The 21,737-nt window shown below is 40.3% G+C and overlaps 1 protein-coding gene and 1 long non-coding RNA gene across 3 annotated transcripts in view; one reads left to right on the top strand and one right to left on the bottom strand.

The window, feature by feature from the left end:
- Positions 1-21,737, bottom strand: part of LOC309640596 (uncharacterized protein) — a 601,312-nt gene that overhangs the window by 144,798 nt on the left and 434,777 nt on the right. The gene's annotated exons all lie outside the window — the stretch shown is intronic.
- Positions 1-21,737, top strand: part of LOC309640628 — a 933,213-nt gene that overhangs the window by 503,160 nt on the left and 408,316 nt on the right. The gene's annotated exons all lie outside the window — the stretch shown is intronic.

Genomic DNA, 21,737 nt, shown 5'->3' with positions numbered 1-21,737 from the left:
CAGAACTAATCTGGGCACCACAGGGAATAAGGGAAAGACACAAACGTCCTTATGACAGTCAAGAAACAGAAAAGCTACCTCAGGAAGTAGGGTTTGCACACCTAACACTACTAGAAGGGGAAAAAAACAGTAATGTTAGTAATCAAGCTTTTGAATATAGACTTTAAGTGCTACAGAGATTCAGCCAAAGAAATACAAGGAAGGCTGCATGTGGAAGGTAGAAGTTGATTCGGAGCTTGAAGGAAGGGAAGAACTTGGACCTGTAGAGAGGAGAGAGAAAAAGCAAATCACCATCTTCCAACAAAGGATAATGTCTCAATAAGCCTCATCAGCAAATTTTGTAAAATATCATCCAAATGAAGAGCAGGGCCAGGTTTGGCAATGTGAAGAAAAATAAGGGCGTAACGTCTTTTCCAAATTCCATAGGGACAACTGACAGACAAGTTAGTGAGGCTTGGAGTATGACTCTTAGACTCTGCTATGACCTCTCTGTCATCATCTTGTCCAGATGTCAATATTAATAGTTAATAATAAAGTTAACCATTATTGAAATCTAACTACATGGCATGCATTGTGTTAAGTGCTTTGCATGTATTGTCTCACTTATTCTCACTTAACCCTCCCAATACTCCTATGAGAACAGATAATGTTATTATCCTCACTTTATATGAGGAAACTGAGGCTTTGGCAAAGTAAATAACTTGCCAAAGAAGATTACATGGCTGGATTACATAAATCCAGTCTCAACTCAGATTCTCTGACCTCAGCCTGAGCAACAATAAAAATAACTCAGAAGTTTCCAATGCCATTTTTAAAAACCTAAATAATAGTGCAGAGCACGAACTGAGAAAACCATTCATTCTACCTATTATAGATAATTGTAAGCAAATTTTTTTGCGTTGTGCAGGAATCCAGAGATGCAAAAGGGTCAGTTCTCACAACTTTACAGTATTAAAATTTCATTAGTTTAAAACCATTAAGTCATTAAGGGGTGGGGAAGCCACAGTGTATCTGAATTGGCAACCCCAAAACTACACGAATCCGTCTCCATTCTTCCCTCAACACTGAATTGTTCTTCCTGATGTTAATAACAGCATTTTAACACACCCATTAGGGGTAACAGATGTAAACTGCAGCACCAAAGAAAAGAAGAAATGGAGGGAGAGAGGGATTCCAAAAAATTGTCTTCTGTTATTGTCAAATGATGCTAGCCACCGCTTCGATCTTCCCTCCACCTCCGGTAATGTGTGTTGACAACAGTGACACCCCCTGGTGAAAACAAACTCCATCTCCTGCTGCATTTCATTTTGCTCACTCACTGCAAATTACTCTTGACTCTTCTTGTTGCCTCCAGGTGTAATTTTCTTTTCCTCATCTGTAAAAGCATACACTGACCAGCCCATCTTCAACCTCAGAAACTCAATAACTCAGTGCTAACCTGACTGCAGAACTCCACTACGCAAAGCCCCCCGAGTTTCATCCTGAACACGTCAGCATGAGTAGCCCAGAGACCCAATTCATAGTCCTCCTACTTACAGCTACATTAAATATACGTAAAACAAACTAAATACCAGCTACTGAAAAATAGTTCAATTAAATCCCACAATGAGACTGCCTCTTGATTTTCATGTGTTTGATCCCCTGGGAAACACGGTTGGTGTATGCCTTTCTTTTCTTGTAGAATGCTTTTTTGGTCTCGGACTTGTGTAAATCATACAGCCACCAAAAAGACTAAAAGATGTTGGTATTATTGTTAACCAAAAGCGGTAAAAGATTGTTTAATGAGTGTGGAAGGTATTGTTTCATCTCATTTGCAGAACATTCTAGGGCATGATCCCTATGGTTACTCACCTTGAGAATAGTATATTGGAAAATATAGTAAGGTGTTTTGTCCCTTCTTTGAAAGCAGTGCAGCATTTTATTTGTTAAACTAGACCACTGAATAAGCATAGCTGAAGGAGAGAGGAATTGGCCAATCACAGGAGAGAGTGGAGAGCTCAGACTCCACGGTATTCTCAAATTTTATAAAATAGCTGAGGGCTTCTGTTGTTCTCTCTAAAAGGAAGGCATTGAGTGTTTCAAAGCATGAAGAATTTACCTTGAAACTGGGTTTGCTTCTATTCCATGCACAGTCTGCACAATGTGAGTGTTTGGCTAACTAAACCTTGTTAAGTTCACAGGTTGGAAAATGTCTATGAACTTTCCCTTAGTTATGCTTTTATTTTGAAAAGGTTCCTCTGAGAGATCTGCACAGTAATTCTCAGGTGAACTTGCATTCTAAATTAATAAAAATTCAAACCCTAGCTCCTTCCCACATCTAGTGATTCTTTTGGCAAATAAACCTTGGAGATTAGATTATGTCTTTGCTATGCATGAACAGAAAACACTTGTATTAGAGAGAACAAAAGCCCTTCAAACTGATCAAAAAGGAAAAGGCAGTTGGGTTGTGGAAGCTATGTTTTTGCTTCTGTTTTGTTTTTCAATGAAAATTGCGGTTGAAATTTCAACTTCATTCTGACACAGTTACGATTCCAAACATGGGCATTTCAAATCATGCATGCAAAAGCAAATTGTGGTGGAAGGGCCAGTTCCTAAGCTCTCTGCTTGCTTTAAAACACACATGAAATATAGACAACGGGACTAGAGAACGTGTTTCATGATTAACCAAGCATTAAAATGACAGATCTGGATCATGTCAGCACATAATATACGATACTAAACTTATGTTTGGACTTCATTAAGTAGTTTATTTATTTCGTCAACAGTGACTAAAGTGTGTGCAGTGGGTTAAGCAAAATGCTAGGTGTTGGGAACAGTGATGACCCCTGCCCTCAAGGGAGATCAGTCTAGTAGGAGAAGAAAGGGTTGTTTGGGACATACATATACTAAAAATTATTGTTTATCTGAAATTCAGATTTAATTAGGTGTCCTGTATTTTTATCTATTAAATCCTGTAGCCCCAGGAGAAGGTAAATGGGCGATTTCATCACAGCATGAAGTGGTAAGTATGATCTGAGTGCTAAACAAGTGCATACGGAGGTACAGGTAACCCAGATTTGGGGACCAAGATATAAACGATGAATAGGAGCTAACCAGGAAAAGAGAAAGAGGTAAGGGATTTCAAGAGGAAATGCAAGTTCAAAGTTCACATGGAGTCAAAGAGACTGGCACATGTCTATCACTGTTGTTAAAAATGACAGGGCACAGGGTGATAAGGCAGGCCAGATAAGCAGATGCCAAGCCATGGGGGGCCCTATAAAGGCATGTGGGCACTTTTAGGACGGTGGAGAGTTGTAAAGGTTTCTAGGCAGAGGCGTTATACAATCAGATACATGATTTAGGAAGACTATTCTGGGTGAATGGTGGAAAATGGATTGACAGCTGGCAAGATGGAAGGCAAGGAAACCCGATGAAATAATTTGCCTAAGGGACACTGGTGACTTGAACTAAAATCCTAGCAATGGGGATGTAAGAAGTGGGTAAATTAGACAGACACCTGTCGTAGAAATGGACTATGAGATAGGCACAAGAAGATTTGATGATCAACTGGATGTGGGGTTGCTGGAAAGGAAGGAATGAAGTATAATACAAATACAACATTAATTGAGCACTTACAGATCAGTCACTATGCTAACTGCTACATGCATATATGTACAGTCCTTACAAGTCTATGCAATAGGCACTATTATTCCCGTTTTATAAATGACAAAAAATGAGATTTAGAGAGACAAATAAGTAATTAGCCTGTAAAGCTAATTGTAAGTGGTGCAGTAAGAATGATGACCACGTTTGGAGGCTGGGCAAAGGGCTGAACAATGGTACCGCTGACCAAGATTAGAAATATAGGAGGGTATACATTTGTGGGAAAGATGCTGAGCTCCTTTTTAGACTTATTGAGTCTCAGGTGCCTGGGAATGATGTCTGAGGGAAACTGGAGAGATGGGTTTAGAGTTCAGCCAAGGGATTGGACCAGGGATCGGGACTGGGAAGTCATCAGAGTAGCACTCAAAATTAAAAATATAGATAAGGTGAAGGAATTCCCTGGCAGTCCGGTGGTTAGGACTCCACACTTCCACTACAAGGGGCATAGGTTGGGGAACTAACATCCCGCAGACTGTGCCGCGAAGCCAAAAAAAAAAAAAGTATACATAAGATGACAGTACAGCTCACTATAAGAGTATAGATAAGATGACCCAGAGAAGGTATACAGACTGAGACCAGAAAGGGGCCTAGGGAAGAATCCTGAGAAACACCAACGTTTAAGGGTCAGGAGTGGCCAGAGTAGTAGGGGAAAGACCAGGAGAAAACTGTCTCAAGGAAGAAAAGAGGACACTCTAAGATGTAGGAAGTGTCAACACTGTGATTTGAGCTATGTGAGATGTGCTCTTGTATAGGAGCAGAAAAGAAAAGTTCCAAAGCTAGTTGGTTGAAGCAAAAGGATTTAAATTAGTAAATTTAGGGTATATACTGCTGTACAAGGAGAGACAGATAAAACAGGGGGAAGAGGAAGGTGGAAGTGTAAACTGCTGTGTATTCCTGCCAGCCCCGTGACCAGATAGGAGTAAAGTCGATTTCAATAAAGACTAAATTGTACATTTTCATAAGTTCAGTAAAGACCAATGCCACTCCTGGTTGATCTAGTCATGGGGAGGGGGTGCCACCACCCCATGCTGATGGCATGACTGGGAAAAAGAAACGTAGGGGTGGAGCCATATTCAACCAAGCAGGTTCGACCCAAAGGAAGAGTCTGGGGAGGTGCTGGGGAAAGGAAGGAGTTTAAAGTGGTTTTGGTTGATGATGAACCCAAGTGATGGGCAGAATGAAATTCAAAAAAAAAATTTTTTTAACATCTTTATTAGAGTATAATTGCTTTACAATGTTGTGTTAGTTGCTGCTGTATAGCAAACTGAATCAGCTTTATGTATACATATATCCCCATATCTCCTCCTTTTTGCGTCTCCCTCCCACACTCCCTATCCCACTCCTCTAGGTGGACACAACGCACCGAGCTGATCTCCCTGTGCTATGCGGCTGCTTCCCACTAGCTAGCTATTTTACATTTGGTAGTGTATATATGTCAATGCCACTCTCTCACTTCATCCCAGGTTACCCTTCCCCTTTCCTGTGTCCTCAAGTCTGTTCTCTACGTCTGCATCTTTATTCCTGTCCTGCCCCTAGGGTCTTCAGAACCTTTTTTTTTTTTAGATTCCATATATATGTGTTAGCTTACGGTATTGGTTTTTCTCTTTCTGACTTACTTCACTCTGTATGACAGACTCTAGGTTCATCCACCTCACTACAAACAATTTTGTTTCTTTTTATGGCTGAGTAATATTCCATTGTATATATGTGCCACATCTTCTTTATCCATTCATCTGTCAATGGACACTTAGGTTTCTTCCATGTCCTAGCTATTGTAAATAGCACTGCAATGAACATTGTGGTACATGACTCTTTTTGAATTATGGTCTTCTCAGGGTATATGCCCAGTAGTGGGATTGCTGGGTCATATGGTAGTTGTATTTTCAGTTTTTTAAGGAACCTCCATACTGTTCTCCATAGTGGCTGTATCAATTTCCATTCCCACCAACAGTGCAAGAGGGTTCCCTTTTCTCCACACCCTCTCCAGCATTTATTGTTTGTAGGTTTTTTGATGATGGCCATTCTGACTGATGTGAGATGATACCTCATTGTACTTTTGATTGGCATTTCTCAAATGGTTAGTGATGTTGAGCATCCTTTCATGTGTTTGTTGCCAATCTGTATATCTTCTTTGGAGAAATGTTTATTTTTGGATTGAGTTGTTTGTTTTTTTGATATTGAGCTGCATGAGCTGCTTGTATATTTTGGAGATGAATCCTTTGTCAGTTGCTTCATTTGCAAATATTTTCTCCCGTTCTGAGGGTTGTCTTTTAACCTTGTTTATGGTTTCCTTTGCTGTGCAATCACTTTTAAGCTTCATTAGGTCCCAATTGTTTATTTTTGTTTTCATTTCCATTTCTCTAGGAGGTGGTTCAAAAAGGATCCTGCTGTGATTTACGTCATACAGTGTTCTGCCTATGTTTTCCTCTGAGAGTTTTATAGTGTCTGCCCTTACATTTAGGTCTTCAATCAATTTTGAGTTTATTTTTGTGTATGGTGTTAGGGAGTGTTCTAATTTCATTCTTTTACATGAAGCTGTCCAGTTTTCCCAGCACCATATATTGAGGAGGCTGTCTTTTCTCCATGGTATAGCCTCCTTTATCAAACATAAGGTGACCATAGGTGCGTGGGTTTATCTCTGGGCTTTCTATCCTTTTCCATTGATCTATTTTTCTGTTTTTGTGCCAGTACCATACTGTCTTGATTACTGCAGCTTCGTAGTATAGTCTGAAGTCAGGGAGCCTGATTCCTCCAGCTCCATTTTTCTTTCTCAGGATTGCTTTGGCTATTCGGGGTCTTTTGTGTTTCCAGACAAATTGTGAGTTTTTTTGTTCTAGTTCTGTGAAAAATGCCATTGTTAGTTTGATAGGGATTGCATTGAATCTGTAGATTGCTTTGGGTAGTATAGTCATTTGCACAATGTTGATTCTTCCAATCCAAGAACATGGTATATCTCTCCATCTGTTTGTATCATCTTTAATTTCTTTCATCACTGTCCTATAGTTTTCTGCATACAGGTCTTTTGTCTCCTTAGGTAAGTTTATTCCTAGGTATTTTATTCTTTTTGTTGCAGTGGTAAATGGGAGTGTTTCCATAATTTCTCTTTCAGATTTTTCATCATTAGTGTATAGGAATGCAAGAGATTTCTGTGCATTAATTTTGTATCCTGCTACTTTACCAAATTCATTGATTAGCTCTTGTAGTTTTCTGGTAGCCTCTTTAGGATTCTCTATGTATAGTATCATGTCATCTGCAAACAGTGACAGTTTTACTTCTTCTTTTCCAATTTGGATTTCTTTTATTTCTTTTTCTTCTCTGATTGCTATAGCTAAAACTTCCAAAACTATGTTGAATAATAAGGTGAGAGTGACAACCTTGTCTTGTTCCTGATCTTAGTGGAAATGGTTTCAGTTTTTTTTTTTTTTTTTTTTTTTTTATTTATTTATTTATGGCTGTGTTGGGTCTTCGTTTCTGTGCGAGGGCTTTCCCTCTAGTTGCGGCAAGTGGGGGCCACTCTTCATCGCGGTGCGCGGGCCTCTCACTATCGCAGCCTCTCTTGTTGCGGAGCACAGGCTCCAGACACGCAGGCTCAGGAATTGTGGCTCACGGGCCTAGTTGCTCCGCGGCATGTGGGATCTTCCCAGACCAGGGCTCGAACCTGTGTCCCCTGCATTGGCAGGCAGATTCTCAACCACTACGCCACCAGGGAAGCCCTGGTTTCAGTTTTTCACCACTGAGAGTGATGTTGGCTGTGGGTTTGTCATATATGGCCTTTATTATGTTGAGGTAAGTTCCCTCTATGCCTACTTTATGGAGGGTTTATAACATAAATGGGTGTTGAATTTTGTCGAAAGCTTTTTCTGCATCTATTGAGATGATCATGTGGTTTTTCTCCTTCAGTTTGTTAATATGGTGTATCACATTGATTGATTTGCGTATATTGAAGAATCCTTGCATTCCTGGGATAAATCCCACTTGATCACGGTGTATGATCCTTTTAATGTGCTGTTGGATTCTGTTTGCTAGTGTTTTGTTGAGGATTTTTGCATGTATGTTCATCAGTGATACTGGCCTGTAGTTTTCTTTTTTTGTGACATCTTTGTCTGGTTTTGGTATCAGGGCGATGGTGGCCTCGTAGAATGAGTTTGGGAGTGTTCCTCCCTCTGCTATATTTTGGAAGAGTTTGAGAAGGATAGTTGTTAGCTCTTCTCTAAATGTTTGATAGAATTCGCAAGTGAAGCCATCTGATCCTGGGCTTTTGTTTGTTGGAAGATTTTTAATCACAGTTTCAATTTCAGTGCTTGTGATGGGTCTGTTCATATTTTCTGTTTCTTCCTGGTTCAGTCTCGGAAGGTTGTGCATTTCTAAGAATTTGTCCATTTCTTCCTGGTTGTCCATTTTATTAGCATATAGTTGCCTGTAGTAATCTCTCATGATCCTTTGTATTTCTGCAGTGTCAGTTGTTATTTCCCCCTTTTCATTTCTAATTCTATTGATTTGAGTCTTCTCCCTTTTTTTCTTGATGAGCCTGGCTAATGGTTTATCCATTTTGTTTATCTGCTCAAAGAACCAGCTTTTAGTTTTATTGATCTTTGCTATCATTTCCTTCATTTATTTTTCATTTATTTCTGGTCTGATCTTTATGATTTATTTCCTTCTGCTAATTTTGGGGTTTTTTGTTCTTCTTTCTCTATTTGCTTTAGGTGTAAGGTTAGGTTGTTTATTTGAGATGTTTCTTGTTTCTTAAGGTAGGATTGTATTGCTATAAACTTCCCTCTTAGAACTGTTTTTGCTGCATCCCATAGGTTTTGGGTTGTCGTGTTTTCATTGTCATTTGTTTGTAGGTATTTTTTGATTTCCTCTTTGATTTCTTCAGTGATCTCTTGGTTATTAAGTAGTGTATTTTTTAGCCTCCATGTATCTGAATTTTTTACAGATTTTTTTCCTGTAATTGATATCTAGTCTCATAGTGTTGTGGTCAGAAAAGATACTTGATATGATTTCAATTTTCTTAAATTTACCAAGGCTTGACTTGTGACCCAAGATGTGATCTATCCTGGAGAATGTTCCATGAGCACTTGAGAAGAAAGTGTATTCTGTTGTTTTTGGATGGAACGTTCTATAAATATCAATTAAGTCCATCTTGTTTAATGTATCATTTAAAGCTTGTGTTTCCTTATTTATTTTAATTTTGGTTGATCTGTCCATTGGTGAAAGTGGTGTGTTAAAGTCCCCTACTATGATTGTGTTACTGTCGATTTTCCCTTTTATGGCTGTTAGTATTTGCCTTATGTATTGAGGTGCTCCTATGTTCGGTACATAAATATTTATAATTGTTACATCTTCTTCTTGGATTGATCTCTTGATCATTATGTAGTGTCCTTCTTTGTCTCTTGTAATAGTCTTTGTTTTGAAGTCTATTTTGTCTGATATGAGAATTGCTACTCCAGCTTTCTTTTGGTTTCCATTTGCATGGAATATCTTTTTCCATCCCCTCACTTTCAGTCTCTATGTGTCCCTAGGTCTGAAGTGAGTCTCTTGTAGACAGCATATATATGGGTCTTGTTTTTTTATCCTTTTAGCCAGTCTATGTCTTTTGGCTGGAGCATTTAATCCATCTACATTTAAGGTAATTATCAATATGTATGTTCCTATTACCATTTTCTTAATTGTTTTGGGTTTGTTATTGTAGGTCTTTTCCTTCTCTTGTGTTTCCTGCCTAGAGAAGTTCCTTTAGCATTTGTTGTAAAGCTGGTTTTGTGGTGCTGAATTCTCTTAGCTTTTGCTTGTCCGTAAAGGTTTTAATTTCTGCATCGAATCTGAATGAGATCCTTGCTGGATAGAGTAATCTTGGTTGTAGGTTTTTCCCTTTCATCACTTTAAATATGTCCTGCCACTCCCTTCTGGCTTGCAGAATTTCTACTGAAAGATCAGCTGTTAACCTTATGTGGATTCCCTTTTGTGTTATTTGTTGCTTTTCCCTTGCTGCTTTCAATATTTTTTCTTTGTATTTAATTTGTGATAGTTTGATTAATATGTGTCTTGGCATGTTTCTCCTTGGATTTATCCTGTATGGGACTCTCTGCACATCCTGGACTTGATTCACTCTTTCCTTTCCCATATTAGGGAAGTTTTCAACTTTAATCTCTTCAAATATTTTCTCAGTCCCTTTCTTTTGCTCTTCTTCTTCTGGGACTCCTATAACTCGAATGTTGGTGCGTTTAATGTTGTCTCAGAGGTCTCTGAGACTGTCCTCAATTCTTTTCCTTCTTTTCTCTTTATTCTGCTCTATGGTAGTTATTTCCACTATTTTATCTTCTAGGTCACTTATCCATTCTTCTGCCTCAGTTATTCTGCTATTGATTCCTTCTAGAGAATTTAAAATTTCATTTATTGTGTTGTTAATCATTGTTTGTTTGCTCTTTAGTTCTTCTAGGTGCTTGTTAAATGTTTCTTGTATTTTCTCCATTATATTTCCAAGATTTTGGATCATCTTAACTATCATTACTCTGAATTCTTTTTCAGGTAGACTGCCTGTTTCCTCTTCATTTGTTTGGTCTGGTGGGTTTTTACTTTGCTCCTTCATCTGCTGCATATTTCTCTGTCTTCTCATCTTGCTTAACTTTGTGTTTAGGGTCTCCTTTTTGCAGGCTGCAGTTTCATAGTTCCCATTGTTTTTGGTGTCTGCTCCCAGTGGGTAAGTTTGGTTCAGTGTGTTGTGTAGGCTTCCTGGTGGAGGAGAATGGTGCCTGTGTTCTGGTGGATGAGGCTGGATCTTATGTTGCTGGTGGGCATGACCACGTCTGGTGGTGTGTTTTGGGGTGTCTGTGACCTTATTATGATTTTAGCAGCCTCTCTGCTAATGGGTGTGGTTGTGTTCCTGTCTTGCTAGTTGTTTGGCATAGGGTGTCCAGCACTGGATCTTGCTGGTCGTTGAGTGGAGCTGGGTCTTAGCATTGAGACGGAGATCTCTGGGAGATCTCTCACCGACTGATATTACATGGGGCCAGGAGTTCTCTGGTGGTCCAATGTCCTGAACTCAGCTCTCTCACCTCAGAGGCTTAGGCCTGACACCCGGCCAGAGCACCAAGACCCTGTCAGCCACACGGCTCAGAAGAAAAGGGAGAAAAAAAAAAAAAGAAAGGAAAAAACATAAAATAAAATTTAAAAGTTACTAAAATAAAAATTTTTAATAATATTATTAAAATAAAAAATATTTAAAAATTAATTTAAAAAAAAGAAAACCAAGAAGAGAGCAACAAATCCAATAAACAAATCCACCAATGATAACAAGCACTAAAAACTAAACCAAGATTAACATAAAAATCAGAAACTGGTCAGTCGCATACAGCAAACCCCATGTCTACAGTTGCTCCCAAAATTCACCGCCTCAGTTTGGGGATGATTCGTTGTCTATTCAGGTATTCCACAGATGCAGGGTACATAAAGTTGATGGTGGAGATTTAATCCTCTGCTCCTGAGGCTGCTGGGAGGGATTTCCCTTTCTCTTCTTTGTTCGTACAGCTCCTGGGGTTCAGCTTTGGATTTGGCCCTGCCCCTGTGTGTAGGTCACCTGAGGGTGTCTGTTCTTCGCTCAGAGAGGACGGGGTTAAAGGAGCAGCTGATTAGGGGGCTCTGGCTCACTCAGGCTTGGGGGAGGGAGGGTTACGGAATGCTGGGTGAGCCTGTGGCGGCAGAGGCCAGTATGACATTGCAACAGCCTGACGCATGCTGTGTGTTCTCCCGGGGAAGTTGTCCCTGGATCAGGAGACCCTGAGAGTGGCAGGCTGAACAGGTTCCCAGGAGGGGAGGTGTGGAGAGTGACCTGTGCTTGCACACAGGCTTCTTGGTGGCTTCAGCAGCAGCCTTAGCGTTTCATGCCCATCCCTGGTGTCCGCGCTGATAGCCGCAGCTCGCGCCCATCTCTGGAGCTCGTTTAGGCAGTGCTCTGAATCCCCTCTCCTCACGCACCCCGAAACAATGGTCTCTTGCCTCTTAGGCAGGTCTGGACTTTTTCCCGGAGTCCCTCCCGGCTAGCCATGGTGCACTAGCCCCCTTCAGGCTGTGTTCACGCAGCCAACCCCAGTCCTCTCCCTGCGATCTGACCTCCGAAGCCAGAGCCTCAGCTCCCAGCCCCTGCCCGCCCCGGTGGGTGAGCATTCAAGCCTCTCGGGCTGGTGAGTGCTGGTCGGCACCGATCCTCTGTGCGGGAATCTCTCCGCTTTGTCCTCTGCACCCCTGTTGCTGCGCTCTCCTCCATGGCTCCAAAGCTTCCCCCCTCCACCACCTGCAGTCTCCACCCGCGAAGGGGCTTCCTAGTGTGTGGAAACTTTTCCTCTTTCACAGCTCCTTCCCGTCCCTATTCTTTTGCAGGTCCCATCCCTATTCTTTTCTCTGTGTTTTTTCTTTTTTCTTTTGCCCTACCCAGGTACGTGGGGAGTTTCTTGCCTTTTGCAAGGTCTGAGGTCTTCTGCCAGCGTTCAGTAGGTGTTCTGTAGGAGTTTTCCCACATGTAGATGTATTTCTGATGTATGTGTGGGGAGGAAGGTGATCTCCATGTCTTACTCCTCCTCCATCTTGAAGGTCCCCTCCAGAAATTCAAATTTTTCAGGGAAGAAGTCAGTGTCAATCCAGGCTAACAGTGATTTGAAATGTTATGGACTGTAAAAGATGTTAAAATGTGAGAAAAAAAAAAAAGAAATAAAAAGTGCCCTAGGCTCTATGAAATAATATAGTTATTTCATGTTTCTACCAATTGGCCCAAAGGAACCATGGACTTCCCCTGGTGCCCCAGGAAATTGACTTGGATCAGAACTTAGATGGGTTACCCTGGGATCAGAGCTTACGTTGCTCTGTCTTACTCTCATCCAAAGCACTGGCCCTGCCCAGAGAGGTCCTGAAAGGAGAACAGGGAGTTTTATCAGGCTTGGCTCAATGATCAGGGTGATGGAGGCTTCAGGCCATAACTGTTCCAGTCCAGCAGAATTCTTCTTAGGGCAGATGGCAAGCTGTGTTACTGGGCTCACTGCAGAGACCAGATCACACTCTTCTTCCAAGTCAATAAAATAAGGACTAAAATAGTCCAGTGGGCAACTACATCACTGCTCTTCTTTCCAAGAACAATTCTGATGGAATCAAGGAGAAGAAAAATTGTATTGAGTCGAAGTTGGAAAGGAGGTGAATAAACAGGCAGTATGTGAAAACGATGCTTATGATAAGCTCAGTTCTAAATGAAAGGACAGATATTTTGATCCTCAAACATGGTGTCTGCCCATTTTATCTATTATGGAAGCTCAAAATAATACATTACTGGAAAACCTTTTGGGGGTTTCACTGGTGAGGGAACCTAGTTTAAAATCAGTAGTTATATAGAACCAAAAGCTCTTGAAATGAAGGATTTCTTCATGCACTTGCTTCCAGATGTGTTAGATTAGACCACTGAAGAGACATAATACATTTTTGCATATTAAATGACTTTTATCTTTTTGACCCAGTGTGAAAGAATTTTTAAATTAATTCAACTTGCTTTACTCCACTGACTAGCGTACATTTATATCTTTCTGTCTAGTATGTATTCTAGTTGACACCAAAGTGCTCTTCTTTAAAAATTTCCCACAACCGTATTATCAGCTGTTGATGGCCTCCTCCACCTTCACATCATTATTCTAAACTAGTGAGGTCTTGCTGCCTAGGTGGTAGTTATGTTTAGAGATACATGGAATAGTTCTTAAAGTTCTGTTCATGATTTCCAAACTTGAAGAATAAAATGTAAAATAGGCATTGCCTCTGCTATCGAGGTTGTCCAGCGAAAGATCCAACTTTCTTACTCTCCAGAGAGAAGTAAAGTCACACAGATATGTTAACAGTCCAATGGTTCAGATTGTTTTGCTTAGAAGATACATATTATTCTAGTTTCACCAGTCTAGCCAAAGAGATGTTTTGATGTATTCTCTTTATGCAGCTTATCCCCCTAAGTGAAATGGAGCTAGTGGGGCCAATAGTAAGATGTCTTAGGAGAAAACTGACCAATGAGAAAGATCATCCCTGCCCTTCTGATTTAACAGTCTTGATGAAAAGGACGTTTAAAAACTAGGGCTGCTTTTATTCCCTGAGGATCAGTGAGAGATCAGAGCCTCATTTAGGGGTGGGAATGCTGTGGTGTGGATCTTGCTAGACCACCTGATACTCTGAGACCAAAGTTAACAACTCATGACTTCTACAAGAACATGGCAAGCAACCAAAGATGGGAACATAGCAGCAGCCGGATCTTCATCCAAGTAGAGTTATTTGTATCATGTCTAATGCCACCTACGTCCTTTCTGATAAAGAGCATCCAGGTTGTAAGAACTTGTACCTTTAGGCCAAAAATAAGAGGAAGGGATGAGCTAATGGGTACCAAGTCTATATTTTCCTTTTGTTCTATCGCCTTTAAATCAGTAGGCTTATTTTCCTTCTGCTAAACATTTTGTGCTTATGAATGCTGAATTTGAAACAGGCAGCTGGACCATTCCAACTAGCCTAGAAGATAATTTGCAAAAATGGAACTTTTAGACACTGCAGAGGTTCATTTGCCTGGCTGGTAGGCCCCAGTGTTTGGATGTTATGTGAGTTCCTTACTCTATTCATTTCCTATCGCTGCTATAACAAATTACCACATTCCTATTGGCTTAAAATAACAGAAATTTGTTATCTCACAGTTCTGAAGGCCAAAAGCCCTAAATCAGTATCACTGGGCCAAAATCAAGGTGCCATCAGGATCACACTCCCTCCAGAGACTCTAGGGAAAAATTCATTCCTTGCCTCTTCCAGCTTTTGGTGGCTGCTGGCATGCTTTGGCTCGTGGCCGTATCACTCCAATCTTCAAGGCCAGTATCTTGAAAGCCTTCTGCTCCACCTCCACACCAGCTTCTCCTCTGTGGGTGTCAAGTTTTCCACTGCCTTCCTCGTGTAAGGATACATGTGATTGTATTTAGGGCCTAACTGGAAAATCCAGGATACCTCCCCATCTCAAGATTCTTTACTTAATCACATGCATAAAGACCCTTTTTTGAGCCCAGTAAGGTAATAGTCACAGGCTCTAGGGGTTAGGATGTAGAGGGCCCATTTTTCAGCCTACCACACTCACTGCTTACCTATCATTGAACACATACAAAGTCACATAGATAGAGGCAGAGATCCAATCTGAAAGCAAGTGACAAATTATCAGTTTACTCTTCTTCAAACTTTGCTATATTCAGTTATCAGGAAAATTCACTTGCGAAGAACTATTTATTCAAACAATGCTAGATGAATAAGATGCCTAGAAAAACAAAACAAAACAAAAAACCTCTTTGGATCACCATTTTGCATCATGCCTTAGGAAGAGCTTAATAAGGAAATGAGAGATAAAACGGAGAACTAAAATCTCTCTACATCCTCTGATAGTGCTACATCTACCCTCAGTTTTTGTCAACGGACGCAGGTGTCTGAAGGCAGTAGAAAGAATGGAGTTGTCCACCCTTGGAATTCAATATATCCTTAAAATCCTTATAGAAACTCTGTGACAAAGTGAAAGCCATTTGCTTTTGTATTGGAAGAGGACATGCTTCCCTGGGGTAATAAAACTCAATTCAATTCCCGACCCAAGGGAAGATATAGACTTGGATTTAGAGTTAAACCATTCAGAATTTAAATACATCAAATTCCTAATATCTTCAAATGTCATGTTGGTGAGTCATCCAGGCAAGATGGTGTGGTGGATGAGATTAGGGGTGGGGATAGATCAAGAGCAAAAACAAGATCTGAGAGCCTGCCACTCTGGAAGAGCCCAAAGTGACCCTGAATTTCAAAAACAGGAGGAGAAAAGCTGCCAGTGAAGCCTTCCAAAGGAAACCTTTGCTTTTTGTTTCCACCTTTTATTTCCACTATTTTCTCTCTTCCATTAAATATTTTCTAGCCCTATAGTAAATGTGATGTTCTGAGTGGGTGTGAGTAAGAGGCATTCTGGGATTTAGACCAGAAATCACCCAACAGATGAAGGCACACGTGCACGTGCACACACACACACACACAGAGCTATCCTCACACAGAAGGCTGTGTGAAGACACCCGTGTACGGTGTGGAGAGTAAAGGGACTCTGGAAGCTAAATTGTACCGACGGTTTCTAATCCCAGTTCACCAGGGATTTAAATTATATAATAAGGAAATGACTTGTTGGATAACTTCCAGAGTTTGTCTTAAAATTTAATTGCAGCCTACCTAACACTTTTATAAAACATATACATTTTACTTAGGTTTCTTAGTCAAAATATTCCTCTAACTTTTTTTTTAGTAAGTGACGAAAGTGTTCTAGTTGTAATTAATGGAGTACAAAAATATTGCAGAAACATGCCTTAAGGCTTAAACTATAATTCTATTACTAATATATTCCCTTGGCTTGCCTTTTGAACTCTGCTGCCTCTTGCCTTGCAGCTGTGTTTAATGAGTGGAGAGATTATTCAAATGAGCCCACAGCAGAGCATTATTTCTGAGGTGCTCGCCATCTTGAACAGGCATCCTCTCTCACAACCAGGCGGTCAGAGCAAACCATCCATTCCTCTTTAGTTACCTGGCCATGTATGTGGTAATATAATTCCATAGACATCCAATCACATCCCTAGATTTGGAAAGAAGCTAATGATACTGTGACCAAACAAAAGGACAGCAGAAACAGCCTTCAAGGTGAAAAATGAGAAGATACCTACACCAGCCTCTACCCGGCTTCAGCTTTCAATTTGTCATTGCCTGTCAGTGATGGAGACTGTCAGTGTCTAATAATGAAAACATGCAGCCATACAAAATAGTCTCTTTAAAAAGCACTGTTTGCTGGCATATGGCCTTTGTCCCAACTAATATTGAAACGCAACCCATTGTAAATGGGCAGGCCAATGTTTAATGATTTTTAGGATGTTAAAATGAGTTTCTATTCATGTAAGATTTAAAAGTAAGTATAACTCTCTAGGGGAGAAACCCCTGAGATGGTCACAAAGTTGCCAAGAAAATTTAATAAGAACTAACTTTAAACTGATAAACATTCAATCCAATATGGTGGGATTAAGCAATAAGAATTCTTCCTGGGAATTTACAGAGAGATAAGCATCTCATGAATAAGTAAATTCTGAAACAGGAGGCTACAGGGTGTTTATTGATTTTGAAATCATTTGTTTGAGAAATTGCCCTTGAGGAAAAGACTATTATGTCTGATAATATAATAGTTATATTCAGAGACAACCCACTTCTTTGGCTGATGGCAGAGTATAAAGATTACCCACCCAATACAAAATTTATAAGCAAAAATTTAAATTGCAAAACCCGGGTTACTCATTATTATAATCTTCCATTTCTTAATATCTAGAAATTAATTTTCGGATGTAATACAAAAGTCAAAAATAAGTAAAAGCTAAATAACTGAAATCCTCAATTCACAAATAGTTTTGCTACAACTGGAATTGGGGAGGTTTTATTGGAAAAAAAGGCTCTCTCCATGGACATCCTAAATTCCATACCCATTAATCCCAATTCCTTACACCATCTGTATCTACCTGTGCAACTCGGGATAATTCGAATTAAAATTTGGAGAAGCTTCTGAATCACTTCAAAATTTTAAAAACAAAATGTTCTTTCAATTTATCATTCTCGTGAAAGAAAAAAATGCAATCATTTTTAACAATGGTTGGAAACATAAATGGTGTTTTGTAAATTCTGAGTTAGTCAGAAAATTCCAATACCATGCTCTGTGTTTTCTAACAATTAAAAAAATTATTTTTTCTAAACACTTCCCCTGAAGAAAGTTGCCACATCTCTTAACTGTCATCCAACATAAAGTGAGGTAACAGAATTCAATTTAGTTGCCAATGACTCAGTTTCTATAACAATACCATCTTCCATGCTGAATCACTATTGGGTTCCACAAAAGTGGTAAAATGCCCATCCTCCCCTCCCTACCTCTAGTTTCTGAAAAAGAATGAGCAAACTCTCCCTCTCTCTGTCCTCTCAATTTCATCCCTTCTTATCCCTTCTAGAACTTCACTACATCAATTGTGCCCTCTTCTATGTCTATTCTGTTGCCTCTTCTGTTGGCTATTTCCTCTTAGCCTACTAACATGCTCAAGTGATCTTAATTCACTAAAAATTAAGATCGTCCTCTCTCAAGTTACCAGCTCATCTTCAGCCATATGCTTGAGTAACTACACACTGGTCTCCACACTGTCACTCCACACACTGCTTCATCCTTTGATCCATTTTCCACCAGCATGCTGAAACGTCTCTTAAACCTCCCCCGTGTTCAACTGCTGCAGGTTCTCTTAAGGTCACCCCCTTAATCCCTCTCTCTGCCTTCCTTGACCCTGCATTCTCCTGGCTCTCCTGTCTCTAGCAGGTCTTCCTGCTGGCCTCTGAGCCTGAAATACCATCCTACTTTTCCTCCTAAAGAAACACTATAAATCCTTCAAGGTCAACATAAAATACCACATTGTCTGTGGAATCTTCCCTGACTCTGTCCAAAAGAAGGAATCATCCACACCTTGTACATACCTCTTTAAAGCTCTTATCACATGAAATGGAACTTCCATCATTAATTCCCCAAACATTACTGAGCATCTTCTTGGTGCCAGGTACTCTTCCAGGCACTTGGGACATCTCAATGAGCAAAACCAAGGTCCCTGCCTTTAAGAAGCTGCATTCCAGTGGGAATAATTGTGACACATAAGAATATTATGTAGGAAAAAAAAAGAATATTATGTAGTATATTAGAAGGTTATATGCCCTACAAAAAAAAAAAACAAGAGTACATCATGGAAGGATAATAAGGATTGCAACAGCGGAGAAAGACAGCAGTTGTATGACAAAATATGGTGTTTGCATGTTTGTCTCCCCTGCTGGATTCTGATCTTCTTGAAGGCAGAAATCATGCCTTATTCATTTTTGTACATCCAGAGATTAGCCCAGTGCCTGGTACATGGTAGATTGTCATTTATTCATCTGTTTCTTCAATAAACATCTATTGAGGAGTAACTGCCCCCAAGGACCGTGCTAGGCACTATGAATAATAATAACAGCAACACTTATTGACTGTTTATTCTGTACCAGCTACTTCCATTTCATGTATGAAGAAGCAAAATCTCAGGGAGGTTAAAAATCTTATTAGTCCAAGGTCACAATGTTAACAAATGGCTGAGCCATAGTTTGAATCCAGCCAGTCTGACTCCAAAGCCTGTAATCTAAGCTATGTTACACTGCCTCTCTAGAACCTATCCTCAAGCTGTGTAAAACTAGTAGATAGGACAAATATCAACAAACTGTTCCAGAGTGACCAACCATCCTGGTTTGCCCAGGACTGTCCTAGTTTCAGTACTGGAAATCCGGCATCCCAGGAAATGACTCCGTCTCATGCAAACTGGAATAGTTGTTCAATCTAAATCTCTGCTCAGATTTTGCTTTCTCAATTAGACCTACTGACCTTTTAATCTGCCCTCCTGCACCACACCCATATCCTGAACGACTTTTTCCTACCATACTTACTTTCTTATAACAAACTATATAATTTGCTTATTTGTTATGTTCAGTGTTTCTTGCCCATCTATCAATTAGAGTGTAACGCAAGCACCCAGAACAGTACCTAACACTCTATAAAGAGCTGCTTTCTAGAACTCAAGAATGAGTGACCCAGCATGGCAAGTGCCCTTAAGGAAATATGCCTCTCATTTTATGGAGTCAACAAGGAAGGTCGGGGACACCTTCCTGAAGGAACTGTGTTTAACTCAACGACTGAGCAGCAGATTGACCAGTTGACAAGGAGGAGCCCAAGGGTATGGGAAAGATATTCTGAACAGAGGGCATGACAATCACAAAAACCCAACTGGCATGGTGCTGTAAGTATGTATGTATGGGATGTGGGGTGCTTAGGAGAAGTTTGGAGTTGCTGGGATACAAGGAGCGAGGCAGGAATTGGCCAGATATAAGGATGAAGAAATAAGCATAAAATATATTTGGGTTTCCATCTGTCTTTAGCATAAAGTCCAAGCTCTCAACATACAAAGTCCTTTATTATCCCAACTTCTAAGCTCCCATTACTGCTTCATGTATCCATTCCAGTCAAGCTGGACAGTCTGCTATTCTCTGTTCATACTCTAGACTGTCGTACCTTCTATGTCTTTACAGAGAAATACCTCTATTTAAAATGCTCTTCCCCTCCAGCTTCTCAGGCACTCTCCTTCAAGGTACAATTCAAAACCACCTTTTCTATGAACACCCAATGGCCCTACGAAAGCAATAGTCCTTTCTCTCTTAATGCTCAGAACCATTAATCTGCACCTCCAACTCTTGCCTGCTTTCTTCTCTCTGTAAGGTTACCTTTGTGCAGAATGTTTACCCCCCTATCTACCTCTACCCTCATCTCTGACCTCCCACCTCCTCTGAGGACTTTGGCTTCTTTCTGCTCCATGAAGTTGCTAGCTCCTACCTCAAGACTTTGGCACTGGTGTTCCTTCTGCCCAGGACTCAATCCCTCAAGATCTTCATTTGACTGGTTTTTTCACATCATTCAGGCCTGCTGCTCAGAGAAGCATCCCAGAACTCTTCCCCTGTCCCAGCCACTTTCTATCATATTACCTCTGTATTCACTTCTTTATAGAGCTCACCAGTACTTTTTTTTTTTGGCCATGCAGTGAAGCTTATGGGATATTAGTTCTCTGACCAGGGATTGAACCCCAGCCCTGGCAGTGAAAGCGCCAAATTCTAACCACTGGACCACCAGGGGATTCCCTCATCAGTACCTATTTTTAAAATGTGTTTACTGGAATGCAAGCTCAATGAGAGCAGAGACCTTGTCTGTCTTGGATTCGGCTGACTCCCCAGTGCTTGTAACACATAATAGGATGAATATGTGTGGAAAGAATGAAAACCTCATGGCCTCTATTAACTTACCAGCTAATTTGAGAACATAGAAATTCCTTTATGTCTTTGAACCCCCAATGGTGCATAGTCTTTTTCCTAATGGATAGTAGTCACTCAAATACTTATTGAATGACTAAACAAGAGTTCTCTAGATATATTCTAACGATAAAAACCCTACAAACCAATGGCTTTTAAACTTTGCTGCCCATTAGAATCATCTGGAGAGCCTTTTAGAAATGCCAGTGCCCTGGTCCCACCCTCTGATATTCTAATTCAACTGGTTTGGGAAGGGGTTTGGGCATCCACATTTTTTTAAAGCTCCTCATATGATTCTAACAGACAGCCAAGTTTGAGAACTGCTCTAAACCCTATAAAAGAATGCTAAGTCCAAATAAAATGTTGAATTCCAAACAAACTTTAGGACATGGCCATTGATTTAATTCTTGAATTGCTCATCATGAGGAATTGTGAGCAAGTGCCTGCTGAAAGAGAATACTTGGAAGAAAAAAAAAAAAAAAAAAGACTTTGGTGCCATACACTGAAGGAGGTGGCCTTTCAAAGCAAACACTTCTTAGACCCATCTACTGTTCACAATTTCTTTGCAAAATTCATTGGCTATAGCACATGCAGGACCCCACAATGCAGACTAGGAGAATACATACTGTGTCATAAAGGCATTTAGAATCATTCTTGAAGTTATTTGGCGGCTTTATGCAAAAGGGTGGATTATACCTCCTTATCAAGGTATTAATATGAATGTGTTAGCCCATTGTGCTCAGGATTCAATAGACCTGCAATGATTTAGGCAGAGAGTGTGTTTGTGAAGCAGAAGAAAGCCTGCCTAATTAGGAAACAAGGAACGGGAAAATAAATAAAGGGGTTGAACAAAGTCAGCTCCGGCTCTAATTTGCCTGGAGACATCCTAACACTTGCTGCAAAATAAATCGAATTTTTGCTGTATACATTATTTGTTAATAAGCTGCCAGCTAGCAGGGGTTTTTTTTCCTGTTTTTCCTGTACATGCAGGGAATGGTGTGCATATTGTCAGGCTGGGACATGCAATGAGCCACATGGAGGTAACTCCCAGACTATGGAGGGACAGCTTGGGCCAGGAGGAGACTGTCCCCAACTTGCAAGAACGGGGGGTGGGGAACACAGGTGAGATCCATGGGTTTCACATACTA

This window comes from Balaenoptera physalus (assembly GCF_965194825.1).
Source record: "Balaenoptera physalus genome assembly, chromosome: 13".
Lineage (NCBI taxonomy): Eukaryota > Metazoa > Chordata > Mammalia > Artiodactyla > Balaenopteridae > Balaenoptera > Balaenoptera physalus.
This window is presented reverse-complemented; position numbering and strand designations above follow the sequence as displayed.